The sequence below is a fragment of the Pteropus vampyrus genome, unplaced genomic scaffold (genome assembly GCF_000151845.1).
Source record: "Pteropus vampyrus isolate Shadow unplaced genomic scaffold, Pvam_2.0 Scaffold2158, whole genome shotgun sequence".
NCBI classification, from domain to species: domain Eukaryota; kingdom Metazoa; phylum Chordata; class Mammalia; order Chiroptera; family Pteropodidae; genus Pteropus; species Pteropus vampyrus.
In genome coordinates, this window is record NW_011890939.1 from 87,666 (window position 1) to 108,406 (window position 20,741).

Sequence of the window (20,741 nt, forward strand, 5' to 3'; positions counted from 1 at the left end):
GGGAGAGGTGGAATTCGATGAGGTCAAGATGTCTGTCTTTTCAAATCTTTAGAACATGATGGTGAGAGAATCTTCAGCAAAGTTTAGCTGGACCTCCAAGTGGTTGGATGTCTTCTCTGGTAGTAGTTTCTCATTCCTGGGCTTACAGAGACAAATGTAGAAGCAGTCCATAAAAATGACATTGCTAAGCCCATAGTTAAAGAAGGGACCTTTGAATTATGCCGTCTGTCCACCTTAGATTTATTCTTTCAATGTTTTAGAAGCTAAAGTATATGAATATAGGTTAAAATTTAGCCTGATTCCTCAAGCTCGAGTTGAATGCCTTCGTTAGTCTAATGGGAAATTTCGGAACAAAACGAATATTCATTCACTATTTTCAAATTTTCTCATTCACAGAGTGTGTGTGAAAATGTCCAAAATATCACAGGTGGGTCATTGCCCACATTAGAATACACTGATTCCCTTGAGTTTTAATGGATTGCTGTCAGAATAGTTCTTTCTTTGGAGTACAATGTAGATTTTGTCACGTGAAGCATGTTTTAGGGAACATAGAATAGCCTTCATTAGAATCTTGAGGTGGAGTAATTCATTCACCAAATGCACAGCCTTTTGTTTTAGGACTGTGGGTAGTAATATTTTTGTAATAGTCATGAAACCTTTATAAACATGACTAGAGATTAGTTTTCTATTTTTAAAAATGAGTTAAAGAAGTTAAAAGCATTGTGACTAGAAAGCATTGTGACATGTCATCTGGAAAGCTCTGTTAGCTCTTAGCCGATGTCAGGTGATTGAATGTATTTACATGATTGAAGATAACTATAAAAAAAGTTTAAAGAAATTTTCAAAGATAGAAGTGTAGGGCTCTAGGTTATCTGTTTTAAAATATGGACCAGAATTACAATGATATAAGTTTAAAGTGGATGCAAGGCTAATGTTTGAAATAATTTAATAATGTTTCTGGACTTAATGTGTTTTTTGTTTGTTGGTTTTTTAATGTTGGCTAATCTACATCAGGAAATGAGAGCATTTTTGGTCTCTTGGGCATTTGCCAGAGCTATACAAAGCATGAAACATCTGCAGATGTCTGTTTAAGGCAATATCTTTATACTTCGTAAGGAAATGTTTTAATGAGAATACTTGTATCTCAAACAGTTGCATGAAAGCTATTTTTGCTACTCTATTTTAAAGCTAGATTTCCCAGTACTTTTCCTTTTGAGAGTGTTACTGATGATAACAAAGGGCATTGGTGAGTGTAGAAGTGATGTTTAATTTTAATACATAGCTCCATACTGAATTTGATAAAAGATAGAAACTTAAAAAGAATTTTCTAAGCTTGTGCCCTTTTGATTTTTAAAACAAACACCCATATCTCTTTCTGCTAATATGTTTGGTCATTTAGAATGCTTTCTGTGAAGGAAGTGGTGATGATAGGTTCTGGAATGTGAAGATTGAGCAAACAAGAGTTGATTACAAGGGTGATGGGAACTCCAAGGATACAGGGCTTGGGAACAGTTTAGAAGTGAAGTTTTCTTTTGATCAGTCAGGGTTAATCTTGCTTTCTAGGAGGAAGCATTGCTGGAAATTAACTAAACAAATGGGATGAAAGTCAAAATAAGAGGTTGGAGTTTTTAGATAAATTTTGATTAAGAGGTTAAGTTCTGAGAATATAGCATTATCTTAGAAAAAGCTACTTATGCTTTTTAGGATACCTGTGTATCCCACACACATAGTAGACACTCAGTAAATACTTGTCAAATGAATAAATACTGATGCAGTATATTTTCTTTAGCATATGTGGGGTTTTTTGGTTTAGTGAAGTATATTTCTTTAAATATTGCCATAAAATAGTATGTGAATAAATGTTAATAAGGTACCTTTAAATTAGACTTGAAAGGTTATTTCCCCTATACATAATTGCAGTAATACTGTGCAAATATTTCTTCTCTTCCTTAGGAATTAATGTAGGAACAGTAGTTTGATGTGGGAAGATGCTATATTCTGGATCAATGAAACTTGTAAGTGAATGGGTTAAATCTTTTAGATCAAACATTAACATTTTTTTCTTGAGAACTTCTTTAATATTTTTTTTTTATTAGTATATAGCTTTAGTACTAGTAACCAAAATTCCAGGTAGAAGTCTTTTGGTAAAATTGACAGTTTTCCTTTGTTGTGTTAACTCAAAGTGATTGTTGATTTGCTTAGAAGCAACCAGAAAAAAGGTTTCCTGCTAGCCCATTAATGCTTTCTGCTTAGGCAGGTTTCTATGTTCTAATCCAGCACAGGTGCATGGAAGTAATTTAGCAATATTGAAAACTATGATTGTTTGTCATTTCTCTACGTTGCAAACGGGAACAGGGAAAAGTTTTTCTCCAGCAAAGCAAAATTAAGAAGTAGGCTACCTATCCTTTTTCTGTATCTTCCCCTCATCCTCTTTCTGCAGAGCCGTTCAGCTTGTGCTCTAGATCCAGTTCCTTTCAACTTCCTGAGGGAGCTTGTCTCCATGCTCCTCTTTTTTCCACTAGTTCTTTCCTCAACACTGGTATCCTTCCTGTCTCACTTTTTGCCTTCTGTTTAGACAGCTTCCTTGAATGAATGGTTCCAATTTTTTACCTTCTTTCCACATTACTCCCACGTTTTATTTTCATTATTGAGGTGACCTTCTCTCATTAATGACCTTTTTATAACTAGGTCTATATGTCTTTATTAAATGTTGGTTCTTACCTTTTTTTCATATTTCACATTATTGATCAGTCTTGAACTCAGCCCTTAATTTGATTTCTCTGTTAGTCTATTTGAATGACTTCCGCCATTCTCTCTCTCCAGTCCTGGTTTATTGTCTTGTTCTTAAATCTTATCTGTGATTTACTTTTGAACTTTACTTTTACTAAATCAGTTCCTCAAAAACTCCGGTGTTTCTCCAGAGCTGGCCAAATAACAAAGACTTTACTTAGTTTCACCAAATTTAACTCCACCTCTCCCTCCCTACTCCATTACCTCATTCTATCTACAGCTGCAAGCTGATTCACTTTCTAATACCTTTACTGGCTCCCCATTGCCTGTATGATAAAGGCATTTTTCCAAATGCCATTTCCTTTGCTTTAATACTTCCTTGCCTTGAATAAATCCTTCACAACCCCCAGAAATCTCCTCAGGCCACTGGGTCCCATAATTACCTCTTCTTTTTCTGCAGCTTGCTTCTTTTTCTGTTTATTTTTACTTGTACATTTCAAGAAGAGAATTCTGTTTTTAGAATATTTAATTTGCTCAAATTACACATTAACTCATGTCAAGAATCTCGCCTTATTTGTTTATAGCATGTCAATAGCATGTAGTATGTGATGCAACATAGTAGACTCTTCCAGTTTTGCCATAATAAAATTTGTGATGTGATAGACTTCTGGTCAAGATGGCAGAGTAGGTAAATGTTCTACCTGCCTACTCCTATGACCACATAAAAGTTATTACTGAATTATAAAACAATCACCCTTGAGAACCATCTGAAGACTATCTGAACAGAACTCCTATAACTAAGGATGTAAAGAGGAAGCTACGTGGAGATTTGTAGGAGTAGTGGAGACACAAAACAGGTGGTGTGGTGGTTAAGAAACAGGAGGGATATCTTGGCTGTGGAGGTCCCTCCTGAGGAGCAAGGGGTCCCAGCCCCACAACGGGCTCCCTGGCCTGGAGGACTAGTGAGGAGTCCCCACAGTAGCTGGCAGTGAAGATCAACAGGGATCTTCAACAGGGAAGTCAACCATGGCTTCCCCCTTAAAGGGCTGGAGCACAGACTTACTCACTCACAAATACTCGCCATAAGCTCCAGAGAAGGGACAGCAGCTCCAAAAGCACTGGAGGTATATGTGGAGGAATTTAATTGTTTGTCTTCAGAGAGAGGACAGGAGGGGCAGTTTTCTCCAGGTCTAAAGTGCCAGCAGGCACCATCGTTGGTTTGGTGAGCCTTCCCCAAACAACCTGTAGCACAGGCAGAAGTGCTGGTAGGACCATTGTTCCTTTGTTGAGCTCTCCCAACACACAGCCTGCAGACACAGGCAGGGGTCAGGTGGTGGGGAGGGCGAGGGTGAGTCTGAGTCTGCATTAACCTGGGTAACACTTTCCCCACCTTGGTGATTTTCTGAGACCCCACCCACCCAATTCACTGACTAGGTCCAAACCTCTTTTAGAGGCCAGTCCATACAACTGGCCAGCCTGGGCCCATGCTGCAGACTTTTGAAAAATCTCTCAAAGGTCTACAAACCCCAGACAAGCAGTGGTTAGCCTTGATGTGCCCTGTGCCTCTTGCTAAGTGGTCCCAAACCTGGCACTAGTGGCAGCTGGCCTTGGTTAACAGCATAACCACTCCCAGGTGCCTCCAAGCTCAGTATAGGCAGCTACCAAATACAGATCACTCTGTAGCTCCTACCAGGTGGCCCTGGGCTAGACACAGGCAGCAGCTGACCTTGCCCTGCATCAGAGCCCTTCCCAAAAAGTCCCAGAACCAACACACCAGGTGGCTAACTTCAGACCACACCAGAGCACCACCCAGCACCACCAGCGACATAACCATAGGATGGAGTCAGCAGGCACCAGAGCCCCGCTGAAGTGAATACCACTCAGGGTCAGCCCCTGCTAAATAGCTGGTTTACTGAAGTCACAGCCAGTTCTCAAAGCCAGTAAGCCTGAGGGTCAGTACCCCAACCCCACCCCACATATGTGCCAGCAGCAATCAAGGCTCAACTATATAGGAGAGCACACACAACCCACAACAGGGGCACTCTTGGAACACCTGACTCAGGTAAACAAAGAGACTGCACCACTGTACCCCATAGGACACCTATTACTTCAAACCACTCTGCTGAGACTGAGGGTGGGGGGCAAGTCTGAGTCTGCACTAACCTGGATAACACTGGTTTTGCCCACCCTGGTGACTGGTAGATGTAACAGATGTCCCTAGTACATAGAAGCAAACACTGGGAAGCAGCCAAAATGAGCAAAGAAACATGTCCCAAATGGAAGAATGGGACAGAACTTCAGAAAAAGAACTAAACAAAATGGAGGCAAGCAGTCTGTAAGATGCATAGGTCAAAAGATAAGAGTGCTAAATGAAATTAAGGGAAAAATAGATGATCTCAGTGAGAACTTCAACAAAGAGATAGGAAACAAAAAAGAACCAGTCAGAAATTAAGAATACGAAAAAGGGATCAACAACAGCTTAGATGAAGCAGAGGATCGAAGCAGCAATTTGAAAGACAAGGTAGTGGAAAACACCAGTCTTAATAGCTAAAAAAAAAAAAGAAGAATAAAAATGAGCATAGTTTATGGGACCTCTGGGACAATATCAGGCATAACAACATTCTTGTCATAGGGGTACCAGAAGGAGGAGAGAGAGCAAGAGGTTGAAAACCTATTTGAAGAAAAAATTTCCTAACCTGGCAAACAAAATAGACGTACAAGTCCAAGAAGTACAGAGAATTCCAAACAAGAGGAACCCAAAGATGCCCACACCAAGACACATAATTAAAATGTCAAAAGATAAAGACAGAGTCTTAAAAGCAGCAAGAGAAAGCTCCCATAAGACTGTCAGCTGATTTGTCAACAGAAACTTTGCAGGCCAGAGGAGTTACAATGAAACATTCAAAATGATGAAAAATAAGGACGACAACCAAGATTACTCTCTCTACCCAGCAGGGCTATCATTTAGCATCAAAAGAGCGATCAAGAGCTTCCCAGACAGGAAAAAGCTGAAGGATTCCATCACCACCAAACCAGTATTAAATGTTAAAGGGACTTTTTTAAAAAGTTGAAGAACAAGTATAAAGAAAAAATATAAAGAAAAAATGCTCACTGATAAATGCAAACACATAATAAAAGCAGTGGATTAACCAGCTATAAAGCTAGTACAAGGGTTAAAAGTCATAGTAGGAAGATCACATGTAATTACACGGTAACTTAAGGGATACACATACACACACAAAAGTAAAATAAAGATAAAAGCATAAATGTGAATAAAAATGGTAGTGACTTTAGAATATGTTCGAACTTAAGTGATTTTCAACTTAAAATAGACCTCTATCAGTATAGCAGTTTGGTATACATAAAGCACATGGTAACCACAAACCAAAGATGTACAAGAGATAAGAAATAAAAAGGAACCCGAACATAACACTATGAAAAGTCATCAAAGTATAAGAGAGCAAAAGAAGAAAGGAACAGGGAACTACAAAACTATGAAAAAATGATTAATAAAATTGCAGTAACTACATACCTAACAATTACTTTAAATGTAAATGGGTTAAATGTTTCAATCAAAAGACAAACGGATAAAGAAGAGGTGGTACATAGACACAGTGGAATATTATTCAGCCGTAAAAAATCTTTGACTTCAGAAAAGGTAATGATCAGTGTGATGTAGAGAACACTTTGTTAGTATGAAAAATGGAATAGTAAGGACATTCTAGTTCATATAATAAATAGTATTTTAAGAAACATGTCTTCACACTAAGATAATATTTCCAAGCCACTGACTCTCGGAGGTGCTGGATTGGCATGGTGTTGATATAATTCACTACTTTGTAATTCTACAACTTAACTATAAACATTTCCTTGGTACTTATCTCAGGAACTGTTCATTATACATGCCCTTAAAAATTAATTCATGTTTATGAGGCATAGAGATAGATTGAGGAAAATGAAAATTACTCATCTGTGACCTCTATGTCATGGTCATATCTAACTAAAAGATAAACGACATTTAATCAGAGGGACCTTGAGGAAGGTACCAGACCATCAGAAATCACTGCTGGTGTTGATAAGCTGTTAAAGAAAAACCATGAAAGGCGTTATAATTCATGTGAGCCTCATCTTTCCACAAGAGAATAGGCTACTGCTTTCTACTGTGAACCTCCATGCTCTCCTAGACACAATTTGTAAGGTCCGAGATTTCATGTTTCTGCTTAGATTCAGCCTGGTTCAATGCAAGTAAATACCTTCTGAAGAAGAGAATTAGTACGTCTCTGGGGCTCGCTGACATTTAAAAGAGTGCTTTGAACTTTTGGTTCTTTTAGAAAGTCATTGTTCTATGACTGAAACAAATGGCTAGTGTTAACTTATATAAATTTAGAGAGCCAGTTGAGGACAGTGGCTGATATTTGGCAAAATTAAATGGGGATCCTGATAATAGAGGCTTTGATAGCAATGGAATTTGGGCTAACCTTTCTCTGAGGTGAGGCTCAGGATCATAGAATCCCAAAATGGCAGAGCTAGAAGAGACTTTTAGAGAACTAATCAGTCTTCTTTCATTAGAAATAATGACAGCTTGCATCAAGCTTACAATTCGTGGTATTCTCTCTGCTCAGAAAGAACTCCTCACTTTGTAACTACCCTGATCAGTGTCATAAAATGCTAAGGAAGAGGAAAGTCCAAATTGCAGGCTAGTGCAGACCCAACTCAGCCTTCCCAGAATCTCATGCGCCGCAGCTGCTGCTGTAGATTCCAGGGACGTATATTGTATATGGAGGAGTCCTGAGCCAAATCATTTTCAACATGAATATACAAAATTTTCAGAATTATAGAGGTCTCTGGAATATGGGGAAATCTGAGATTGCTCACCCTCCATATGGAGAGCTTCGAAGTGACAAACATTTGTGTAGTTTCATGATTTACAATAGAAAGGACTTTTCTCCTATGTCATTTTATTTAATCCCCACAACTCAGATGAACAAACTGAAACACAAAATACTTGTCAGGTCACATAGCTGGTTAGTAAAGTGGCAGAACTGAAATTAGGACCTGGATCCTGGAATTTCAAATTCCATGCATTTCTTATGGTATTAAACTGCCTCTGGGTAATCCATTCAGAACTGGGAAGCAAAAATTTTAACCTGTTTATTCTGAAACCAAGGAAACTGCCAGATGTTTTACAGGGTTTCTTTTACCTGTCCTAAGGAAAAGAGAGAAGAGGTGGGGATGAATGACAGCTTCTGGCAGGGTCAGGTGTTTCTGGTGATCCTTTGGAAAGTCTAAGAGACATGGCTGCTTATTTCCTGTGTATCTAGTTGCCACTTAATTGCCCTTTACCTCTTTGAAATGAGTCAGACCAACCCATGACTCTCCTCTGTGCCTTTAGAGTCTACACTCTGATCTCCAAGGACCTGTCACCCCTTCCTTCAGGTTTTAGCATGGAGTCCTTTGGTAGTGTTACTAGAGGACAGCCCTTCTCTGAAGAACTGTATCTTCCTTTATTCTAGAGGTAGAAACTTTTATGCAGAGGGAGCGATAAATGCAAGTTATTTATAACACTCGCCATTAGAGCCAGAGTACATTTATTATTCATCATCATTTATTATTTTGCCAGATGTTTGGTGTAAAAGGCTTTTAGTTTCTGGACGCTTCCGGATAATTTCTCACCTACAGTATTCAACATCCACTACCAGCTGAGAAGAGTGTGCTGGATTATCCAGCTCCCATTGAGCAGCCAGCCTCACCAATATGCAATGTAACGACTAGGCTGTCAGATACTCTGGTAATAGAGGAAGTGAGTTCTTTAGGTAAAGAATACACAAACTAGTATTGAGTAATTGCTGCCTATAGAAAGGAACCAGTGTCATTATTATTATTTGCAAATTATTGTAAATGCAGAATCTTGGACCCTATTCTGGACCTACTGAATCTGGATCTACATTTTAATGAGATTCCCCAGGAAGATTTGTGTACATATTAAAGTTGGAGAAGCACTGGTATACTGAGCATTGTTGGTTGCCTATCAGTATCCATTTCCCTTGTTTTTCTTAATAACAAAATGCAAGGGTTTTTTTCCCCCAGTTATTTACCCCTCACCCCTAGACAGCTATGTGAATCCTTTGTCTAAGCTGGTCAGAGCATGGTTTTCATTGGTGCCTGTTCATGGTCTAGGGGTATTCATGAAGTAGGTTGGCCCAGTCATCAGGAAAGACTTGTTTTTTGTTTTGGGTAAGCATTTTCTGTCAGATCCAGGAGGAGAGGGAAAAAAATGAAGCATGCCTTCATAATAATGATAATAATGAGTCTTCAAGTAATGAAAACGTAGCCCTTATTTCCACTGGCAACCATCTTGTGACCATCAGGGAACCAGTTTTGACATGAATCTGACACAGAAGGATGGAAGGAACCTGGATTCTTGATTCTGGCATTGAGCTGCTGATCTGTTCTATGCACGTTATCTCTTTCTGCCTCTGCTCTGCGAATTATGTGTGATAAATTTTCTCATGCTTTACATCAGTTTGACTTTGGGTTGTTTTTATTGCTTGGAGCTGAAAGCATCCTAATATATTCAGACGTGGAAATGGATGCTAGATATACAGTGTGTTGTGTATGCTGATCTTCCTGTAAAATATCTGTTTCAAATGGCTTTAGGTTTTCTTCCTAGTCTTTTGAATAATGTTTTTGCCTTGTGGTGATCATTAAATTGTTCAGATGAAGGTTGGTGTAGGAAGAGGAAAGCTTTAAGAGAAGTAAGAAGAATGAGAAAGTAAGAAGAAAGGCTATCTGAGAGAGGGCAGACTTGCACTTACAAGTACCATATGCTAGACTGTAGAGGGTGCTAAGCTGTAGAGCCCATCAGCTGTAGTTATGATCCATGCTTTGCCCCTAATTTGGCATTTGGACCTCAATTTCCTCATTTATAAAATGAAAAGAATAATAATGAAATAGTAGAAGTGAAAATTCTTCAAAAACATGACTCATTTTTTTCCAGTTTATTTCTCATTTCTAATTGTTTTTGTTTTTTCCTTATTTATTGTGGTAAAACATACATAATTTAAAAATTTACCATTTAACCATTTTTAAGTGTACAGTTCGGTGACATTAAGTTCACATTAACATTGTGTGATAACTATCACCACTGTTTTCAGAAACTATCCCCATTAAACAATAACTTCACATTCTCACTTTCCCCCAACCCCTGGGGACCTCTATTTTACTTTCTATGAATTTAACTATTCTAGCTACCTCATATAAGTGGAATCATACCATATTTGTCTTTTCATGACTGGCTTATTTCATTTAGTATAATGTCCTCAAGGTTCATCATATTGTATCATGTATCAGAATTGTGTTCCTGTTATAACTGAATAATATTCGATTGTATGTATATACCACATTTTGTTTATCCATTTACCTGTTGATAGACGTTTGGATTATTTCCACCTTCTGGCTATTGTGAGTAATGCTGCTGTGATCATTGGTGTACAAGAATCTGTTTGAGTTACTGCTCTTAATTCTTTTGAGTACATGCTTAGGAGTGGAATGGCTGGATCATATGGTAATTCTATGTTGAACCTTTTGGGGAACCACCAGCCTATTGAAAACTCGACTGTTTAAAAAAATGAGTTGTAATTTACATATTTAGAAATAGATTACAAAATGGAACCACATTTCTTGGGACTATAGTTTTTTCATTGATAAGGCTTAGCAGTTTTAACATGGGACTCATGAACTGACATTTTTATAACACATTGGACTTACTGTGAGATTCATATCTTTTACCCCCTTTATTCAAAATAAGAGAATAGGTAGTTTCTGTAAGTTAAAGTTTCAAAGACTTACATGTAACGTGATTCATGAGATTGTTAATGTCAAGGTACCCAACTTTGTGTGTGTGTTAGTTTGAGAGTGAATTGATTTATTTCTACTAATAAGCATGATGATGTCTTTATGACCTGTGAAAAACAAAAGGCTGAATGTATAATAAAGATAAAAGACAAGGTCTTACTGTTAAGTGAACATTTTCTAGCAAACAAAAATAACCTCAGACTATCATAAACCTGAAAAATTATAGATGCAAGAGTAGAAAGAAAGTCATTGTGGTAATTCTTGTTGCTGTCTCTCTGACATATACTGGAAGGTGTCAGCCAAGGGTAAATGAATCAGGAGGCATTGGCTAGAAATGATAAAAATTTATTCAAGGATCTTGGTATTTGCAAATCATAAATACAGCTAGGCAATATCAGTAGTGCTCCAAAGAAGAAAGAAGCTGAGTATTCTTATAAAGCACATTCTTGAGAAGAATCAATCTTGCACTGTTAGCCTCTGGATTGGTTCAAGATGGTAATCTTTTTTATTTTTTTATTTTTTTTAACTTTTTATTATTTATGCCTACAGCACCAGGTTTTCCTAGGTAGTCTCCCATCCAAGTACCGACCAGGCCCGACCCTACTTAGCTTCCGAGATCAGACATCGGGCTTGTTCAGGGTGGCATGGCCGTAGACCATGGACCATGGCTCCACTGGGGCGTGAACCCAGGACCTTATGCATGTAAAGCAGACGTGCTAACTGCTTTACATGCAGAAGGTCCTGGGTTCACGGCCCAGTGGAGCCATGGTCCATGGTCTACGGCCATGCCACCCTGAACCACGTCCCAAGATGGTAATCTTATAGATGTCTGGTGGTCTGGATAATGATGTCAGGCTCTCTGGATAATGAATGTCAGGTAGTCTGGACACATGAAACTTCTGTCCTAAGTTTTGCAGAGGGTTATCTATAGGATTTATATAATCTCTAGGCATTAATACACAACTGAAAAGTTGAAAAGTATAAGTTCCTAGACTAGTTAAAGCAAGAGTAGAATGTTTTTCATGTCTCAGCCTACTTGATTTTAATAATTTAGCAGCTTGACTATAGTGACTCTATTTGATTTCTTCACTCTTTCCTGAGAGGTAATCATAGATTTAAAATTGATTACCTTTTCTTTCCTTCAAATTGCAGGATTCGTTCTGTAAGCCCACTAGAGCATGTATGTATTTTTATAGTACTCAAAATGCCTTTACTGTTATGGCATTTCTCATCCTCTTTTTTTTTTTTTTTTTTTTTTAATTGTGAGAAAGTCAAATTGGCTTAGTCTGCAAAATATATTAGAGACAAATATACTTTTACATCAAGTATTAAAAACTTTTTAAGAACACATTTAGAGGTAGGAAAATACCACTGCAGAAATTCTGCCACAATGACTTGGTTCCCACTGTCAGGATTGATTGAGCAGGGAGCTAACCATCTCTTCCAGGAAGTTATTCTGTATGGAATAATTGGCTTTAACTAAGAGTTTGCATGTAAAGTCCTCTTCAGAAAGCTGTGGAGATAGGTAATTGTAATAATCTTTGACTTTTATAGTTGTTAGGAATGCTAGTCTAGAGAACCTGGGAATTGGTTTCTGAGAATTTTTAAATGTCCTTCGCAGCATAAAAACATTTGAACATAGCTTCTAAAGTGTGTTTTCAAGTAATTCACATTGCATGTAATTGAAAAAGTTTATTTTGATTTCTTAGTCTATAAATATGACTTGATTTTAATTGTTTGTAATGTTTAATTACTTATGTTCCATAAGAAGGAAGAAAATAAAGCTTTCTTATTGTGGTCTTACAATCAACTGTCTTAATAACTTGCAGACTACTACTTGTGTTTTACAGCATGCTGTTAGTTTTGTATTACATTAAAAACCACTTCAGAATTATGAAAGGACATTATCAAAATCAAATTTCTTAGTAGGGATCACATTTTTATTTAAAATATTTTTTCTTTTTTTTTTTTTTTTTTTTACTTTTTAAAACATCTTATTACCCTCTACCTTCAAATAAAACCTATGTGAAATTAAACATATATGGTGGTATAGTTGCTGTGGAATCTGGAGAGTCTCCTTCAACATGTACTTGTGAGCAGCGTTTGTGTGCTTTTATAGTATTTTCAGTAAGTTGATCAACATTTAAACAAATAGGCAAACATTTATAAAATGGTTAGATATTAAACATCCTTGAAAACCATTATTTGATAGTTATTTATTCTACAAATATTTACCCAGGGACTATTCTAGGTGCTGGAGATTTAGCAGTCAGCACATGGAGCCCCCACCACCAAGGAGTTTATGGTTTGGAGAGTCCTTTGACCTCTTCATTTCTTGCCCCTGTGAAGAAGTGGTGGAGAATGCCTTTCTGGTGCTCCTTCTGTGGGGAGTTGAACTCTGTATTCCTGGGGCTGGCAGAGGGTCTGGCACAGAGTGGGCATCCCATAACTAATTGCTGAATGAGTAAACGAGCGTGTAAATAAAATGAGATTGCCATCACCTCTCATCTGTGTTATAATAGCCTACTAACTAGTCTCTTTGCTTTTTTCCCTTGCTCTCTCCACCCTGCCCCACTCTGTTCTTTAAACAGTTCCCAAATGATCTTGTTAAAACCTAAGTCAGATCTAGTTCAAAGACCTCCCGTGGGTCTCCATTTTACCCCAAGGAAAAGCCATGGTCTTTAACAGTGACCTACAAGTTTCCACAGTTTCTGACCTCCTGCTGCTCTCTGCACTCATATCCTACTCATTCATTCCTCTTCAGCCACATATGCCTCCTTGCTGTTACTCAAACTTACCAGCCAGGCTCTCATCCCAGGACCTTTTATCAGCTGTTCTTCTCTCCAAGATGCTTTGTCCACAGGGCCCACTCTTCACCTCCTGTGGGACTTTTTCACATATGGCCTTCTCAGTGAGGCCTTTCCCAACTACCCTATCAAAAATTTCAACTCTCCTTTCCCTGACGCCTCTGATCTCCCTTCTGTGCTTACTGTTCTGGAGCTTATCTTCTGACACAAACACACATGCACACGTGCGCACGCACACACACACGGGGCTTGGATGGATGGACAGATTTTAATTTTGTTATCTGTCTATACTATTTAGTACCACCAAGGCAAGGATTTTTCTGTTTTGTTCATTGATATGTCTACAACATCTAGAAGAATGCCTATTAAAGCACTCAATCAATATTTGTCGAATTAGTAAAAAAAACCTTTAACCAATATTTCTCCCTAAAGTATACTTTTAGTAGGGCCAGGATGATGCCTTCTGTGTGTCTGTGTGTGCTTGATAAATGACCGTTGGTTTTGCGAACATTGTGGTTCAAGGCTAATGGTTTGTGTGAGCGTGTGTGTGTGTGTGTATGTGTGTGTGTGTGTGTGTGTGTGTGTGTGTGTGTGTGTAGAGAGAGAGAGATTGATTGATTTTAAAGAATTGACTCACATGTTTATGAAATCTGCAGAGTAGGCCTGCTGTCTGGAGACCCAGGGAAGAGCTGATGTTGCAGTTCAAGTTTGAGGGCTGTCTGTTGGCAGAATCCAAACCCAGTCTTAAAGGAGCCAGAAACATACAATGGAGAAAAGAAAATCTCTTCAGAAAGTAGTGTTAGGAAAATTGGAAAGCCACATGCAAAAGAGTGAAACTAGATTGCTATTTGACACCATACACCAGAGTTACCTCAAAATGTATTAAAGATATAAACACAAGACCTGAAACAATAAAATACATAGAAGAAAACATAGGCACTAAACTTATGACCTTGATCTCAGAGAGGATTTTATGAACTTCACTCCAAAGGCAAGAGAAGTAAAAGCAAAAATAAATAAATGGGACTACATCAAAATAAAAAACTTTGCACAACAAAAGAAACCATCAACAAAACAAAAAACCAATGGAATGGGAGAAGATATTTGCAAACATAACCTTCAATAAGGGGCTTATATCCAAAATACATAAAGAACTCATACAACTAAACAACAACAACAACAAAACCATCTTATCAAGAAATGAGCAGAGGGCCTGAATAGACACTTTTCTCAAGAAGATATACAAATGGCCAACAGATACATGAAAAGATGCTCAACTCCACTAGCTATAAGGGAATGCAAATCAAAACCACAATGAAATACCACTTTACACTTGTTAAAATGGCTATTATCAATAAGATAAGAAATAAGTGTTGGAGATGATGTGGAGAAAAAGGAACTATCATACACTGTTAGTGGTAATGTAAAATTGGTGCAACCACTATGGAGAATGGTATGGAGGTTCCTCAAAAATTAAGAATAAAGCTACCATATGACTCAGTACAAATTGAAAACATTTATTTGTAAAGACTTATGTACCCCTGTGTTCATTGCAGCATTATACATGGCAGCGAAGACATGGAAATAACCCAAGTGTCCTTTGATAGATGACTGGATAAAGAAATGGTACATATATACAATGGACTATTAGTCATAAGAAAGGATGAAATACTGCTATTTGTGACAACATGGATGGATCTTGAAAGTATCATGCTAAACAAAATAAGTCAGATGGAAAAATATAAGAAAAATACAAGATTTCACTCATGTGGGGTATAAAACAGAAAGCACCAAACAAAACAAACTCAAATACAACAGAAAGGTGGTTGCCAGAGTGGGGAGGTTAAAGAGGGTAAGGAGATCAAATGTATGGTGATGGAGGGAGATGAGACTTTGGACAGTGAGCACAAAATGCAATATACAGATGATTAATTATAGAATTGTATACTTGAAACATATAATGTTATTAACCAATGTCACCCCAGTAAATTTAATTTAAAAAACCTCTGTCTTTCAGCTGCTTTTACCATTATGCTGTCTTTTTCTCATATAAAACTGTTAGCTTAGGTCTTGGTACATATTGAGATTGAACATGCAAAAAAGTTTCCCAAAGGTGGTTGAAGTGGAATGTATGTAAAGTTGCTATAGCTATGTTGTCATGTTGGGGCTGAAACTGAAATTGGGGTTGTCAGAAAGATATGAGAGATGACAACAGCATAAATAGGTGTGGCTAACACAGTATATCCTGAAGGAACCTGTCTTTTGTAATCATCCAAAATGGCCATGTACTGACCCATAAGCCAGGGTTACTGAACAGGCAGGCCAGAGCTCTACTCCAGCTCTTTAAGAGAAACCTGTGGTTTCAGGAAGTATGTGTGCTAGACAGATCTCTGAGGTTCCTCCACGTCCATTTCTGTCTAAACCCAGAATTGCTCCATAACTGAATTGACTACTGAAATACTTCTTTCAACTCAGCCTTGTTCACTGTGGGTACTGTTAAAGCTAAGAGGTAACTTTTTTCTCTTGGATACCCTGTATACATTCCCCAAGGATGGTTGAGGTAGGATGAAATATAAGGTTGCTATACTGATGTTTTCATGTTAGGGCTTAGCCAAGGTGGTAGAATTTCTGGCAAGGTTACTAAAGTGGATGCTTTAAAATTTGTTAGGAACAAAAGTCTCTGATAAAATATGGTTAGCACATAATTAGTCATTTAGTAATCATAGAGGATGTTAACAAGCTCTTTTCTGTCTTAGAACAAGAAGTAAGAAGTAAATTGATTTAAACTGCATTGTGAGGTAGAGTTAAAATTGTCTCCAAAAATGACTGAATATTAAAATGATTGCTTAGGGAAGAAATGAACTTTTTAAAAAGATAGGTAGTGAGATTAGATCTTTTAAACCAGTCTTTGGAAATGAAAATTGGAAATATAAAAAGTTATTTTTCTTAATCCTATGTGATCATTTAATTCACCTTTAAGAACACTATCCTTCTGGTCTGTTTTATATGTTATGCCCCTTTTTGTTTTTATACTGTTTTATTTTCTGCATGCTAGAATTTTCTGTCTCATGTCTATGTGAAGTAAAAATAAGTGTCTCAGGGTTTATGGAGACTCCTTTCCCATCACTTGCTTTGGGGCCTGGGCATTCTAGGTCATTTCTCTACTTCACTTTCCTCATCAGCAAAGTGGGGATTGCAATCCTGCCTGCTTTCCTTCTTGTAAGGATTAAATGCAGATTCCTAGGGAACCACCTAGAGCAGTGCATGACTCAGTAAGCCTTTAATTCGAATTAGCTGCTTTGATGATGGTGCTGCATTGATGCAGTCCCTGGGGGTAGAATTAAAGAATCCAACTCTGAGTGTCTTCTGTGTTAGCAGTTCTCATCTAATTTTCAGATCAACTTTTTAAGATATATATTATTTATACCCTCATTTATATAGATGAGGAGACTGTCAGAGGGTAACTTTCCCAAGGCAACACAGTAAGTGGCAGAACTGACTGGATTTCAAACTTGGATCTATAAGACTCAAACTCACTCTTTCAAATACATCATGCTGTTTTTATTGTTGTGGTAAAAAATATATATATAATAATTTTATCATTTTAATTATTTTTAAGTGTAAAGAGTTCATTAGTGGTATGTACAGTTACATTGTTGTGAAACAAATCTCCAGAACCTTTCATCTTACAAAACTGAAACTCTATGTCCATTAAACTACAGCTCCCCAATTCCCCATCTCCATAGCCCCTGGTAACCACCATTCTACTCTCTACATTTATGGATTTCACTACTTCAGATATTTCATATAAGTGAAACTTTACAGTATTTGCTCTTTTATGACTGGCTTGTTTCACTTAGCATAATGTTCTCAGACTTCTTTCATGTGACAGAATTTCCTTCCTTTTTAAGGCTGCTTAGTATTCTGTTATATGTAGATACCACATTTTGTTTATCCATTCATTGATTAATAGACATTTGGGTTGCTTATGTATGTTGGTATTGTGAATAGTGCTACTGTGAACATGGATGTTCAGATATCTCATTGAGACCCTGCTTTCAATTCTCTTTGATATATACCTAGAAGTGGATTGCTGGATTATACAGTAGTTCCATTTTTAATTTTTTGAGGAACCGCCATATTGTTTTCCATAGCAGTTGCACTATTTTACAGTCCCACCAACAACGCGTAAGGGTTTCCAGCTTCTCTACATCTCTACCAGCACTTGTTATTTTCTGTTTTGTTTCAATGTTTTTGTTTTGGTAGTAGCCATCCTAATGGTTGTGAGTTGGTATCTCATTGTGGTTTTGATTTGCATTTCCCTGATGATTAGTGATGTTGAGCATCTTTCATATGCTTGTTGGCTATTTGTATGTCAGTTTTGGAGAAATACCTATTCTAAGACCTTTGCCTATTTTTTAGTTGGGTTATTTGATTTTGTTGTTGTTGTCATTCTTTACATATTCTGAATATTAACCCCTTATCACATATGTGATTTGCAGATATTTTTCCCATTTCAGAAGTTGACTTTTTGCCTTGTTGATTGTATCCTTTGATGCACAAAAGTTTATGAATTTGAAATAGTCCCATTTGTCTATTTTTGCTTTTGTTGCCTATGCTTTTGGTTTCATATTCAAGAAGTCATTGCCCAGTCCAGTGTCATGCAGCTTTTCCCCTATGTTTTCTTCTAGGAGTTTTATAATATTGGGTTTTACATTTAGATCTTTAATCCATTTCAAGTTAATATTTGTGTATACTTTAATATAAGGGTCCATCTTTGTCCTTTTGCATATGTATATCCAGTTTTCCCAACATTTGTTGAAGAGACTCCTTTCTCATCATTCTGTTTTTTAAATGTAGAGGGGAGAGAATGATAAGATGGGATAAATATTTATTTCAGGAAAAAATAATGCTAGAATATTTTTTAGCTTGTTTACTGCTACATAAATGGAGAATGTCATATGTAAATCTTTGCTTGTAGGATATGTTTACAAGAATTATGGAGTACTTGTTTCCTCAACTTAGATGGAGTCGAACTATTAGTTGTTTGTGTGGAGAAAAGTAAATCAAGACATTACAGTAATACAGTATTCTCTCTGGCCCTGAAGAGATCAGCTTTTCAGATAGATACCCAGAATCTCTGGAATCCAGAAGTTGCTAGCAGTTTTGTGGTAAGGGAGGAACCTTTTAATGGCAAACTAATGAGGCCCTAAACTCCCAGAAGCAAACAGATACAGAATAGAAAAAGAGCCTATGACTCAAAGAGGTTATATTCTGTATACTCTGATGACTTGATTCACAGTGAGAGTAGTAGCATCTCAGAGGAACCCAGGAGGCGGTGGAGAACAGGAAAAGTTAGCAAGGAGGAGCCAGAAAAGGAGAGCTTTGGAGGTCAGCAGCACAAGTAGCGGGCATGAGCAGCAGACCTTGAGGAAGAGGGACCAGACTGAAGATACCCAGCCCTGTGGTGTGGTGGGGAGAGGTGGGAAAGGGGAGGCACAGAGCCGCTCTTCCTTCACCTGAAGTGTTAGCCCTCAGCTAGCTAGAACAATGGACTCTTCAGAAAAACTCAGTCCATAGGAACACTGATTAAGCTACCTGGTGGTGGTGGTGGTGGAGGGGGGATGGATAAGCTTTTTAACTAATGTGGTAACATTTTTCAAAGTTGCTTATACATTTCAAATGTTTGATATTCTTGTTAATATGTCTGGGCTATAAATAGAGTTATAGAAATCTTATTTGTATCTATTCCTTTCCTTCCTGCAGTATTAAATATCTCTGTGTATTATTTATTGTGAAGGATGCAAAGGTTATAGTCCAGCAGAGAAATGAAAATGTTCATAAATATGGTAAGAACAACAAGAAGGCCAAAGGTTGTATTTTTTGGTAACCTGTGAGGTTATCTAAAGAAGGCAAAAAGGTCTTTTTAAGGATGGTGAAACTAAGAGCTAAATACTATGTAAAGTTTATAAGTCTGGGTCCCTGATCATATTACATCTTATATGGAAATCAGAGACTAAATAAGTGATTCTGTAGTCTTATTAGTGAGACTACTGACTATGGACTGTTTACAGCCACTAGTCTTCTATTCTGAGCTATTTGCAAACATTCTCTGAGCTATTTGCAAACAGTGACTACCTCTGAAAATGAACATGTTCGTATATAATTGCTCATTATTTACATGATTTGACTAAAGTGGAACAGTAGATACTCATAAAAATGTTATAGTACCTTACATTGGAATAGCATTCTGTAGTGAACAAAACAGGCTCACATAATATTATGTAAATGTTTATTAATGTAGTGATAAAAGTAGAAATAATAGCAGTTAGACAGTGAATCTTAAACATTTAATATTTTCCTTCTTTGAAGAAACTCACTTTTTAGTTTTTGAGCATTTAGCACATAATCCTGTATGATAAGAAAATAGCGATAGAGAGGCATGGACTTCAAGATATTATTTAGGAGAGCTGTCCAGTGTATGGAGCGGGGCAACTGAGAGACTGTCAGAAATTTGCCGAGGGAGAATATTTCATTTGTTACCATCTGTTCTTCTGAAGCTCAGCCGGATTTGACTAACAGCCTGCCTCCAGGCCAAGAACCTCTGACCCTTAAATTTTAAAAAAGATGGGTAAAGGGTGAAGTTCTATTAGAAAATGTGAATTTAGTGCAGCAGTTACAAAACTGTACTAAAATGAAGACACATAAAATAGGGTGGCCAAAGGCAGTAGAAAAATTATTTCAAAGGAGGATTTGAGCAACTGAAGCTTTTTTATCATGGGACTTACATCTTAACCCTGTCTTTTATTTTTTATTTTTTTTCTTTTTCAATTACAGTAGACATTCAATATTATATTAGTGTCAGGTGTACAACATAGTGGTTAGACATCTATATAACTTATGAAGTAATCCCCCCGATAAGTCTAGTACCCACCTGACATCATACATAGTTATCATTCTATTGTTGACTGTATTCCATATGCTATACTTTACATCCCTGTGACTATTTTGTAACTGTCAATTTGTATTTCTTAATTCCTTCCCCTTTTTCACCCAGCCTCCCAAACCCCCTTCCATCTAGCAACCATGAGTTTGTTTTCTGTATTTATGAGGCTGTTTTCTCTTTTTGTACTAATTTGCAATCCCATCAACAGTACAATGAGAGTTCCTTTTCTCCACATCCTTGCTAACACTTGTTTGGTGATTTATTGATGATGGCCATATTGATGATGGCCATTCTGACAGGTGTGAGGTGATATCTCATCGTGGTTTTACTTTGCATTTCTCTGGTGATTAGTGACTGAGCATCTTTTCATATGTCTATTGACCATCTGTATGTCGTCTTTGGAG

At 37.4% G+C, this 20,741-nt stretch overlaps 1 protein-coding gene and 1 pseudogene across 5 annotated transcripts in view; one reads left to right on the top strand and one right to left on the bottom strand.

Annotated features, from left to right (window-relative positions):
* LIMS1 (LIM zinc finger domain containing 1) overlaps positions 1 to 20,741 on the top strand; it is a 142,124-nt gene that overhangs the window by 11,682 nt on the left and 109,701 nt on the right. Inside the window, exon 1 of one of the 5 annotated variants that reach the window (XM_023526683.1) lies at positions 18,855 to 18,873. The exons of the other annotated variants lie outside the window; for them this stretch is intronic. The gene's annotated coding sequence lies outside the window, so the exon portion shown is untranslated. Of the gene's footprint in view, positions 1 to 18,854; positions 18,874 to 20,741 lie in introns of those variants that run through there. 5 annotated transcript variants of the gene reach the window in all.
* LOC111734588 lies at positions 11,125 to 11,240 on the bottom strand (annotated as a pseudogene).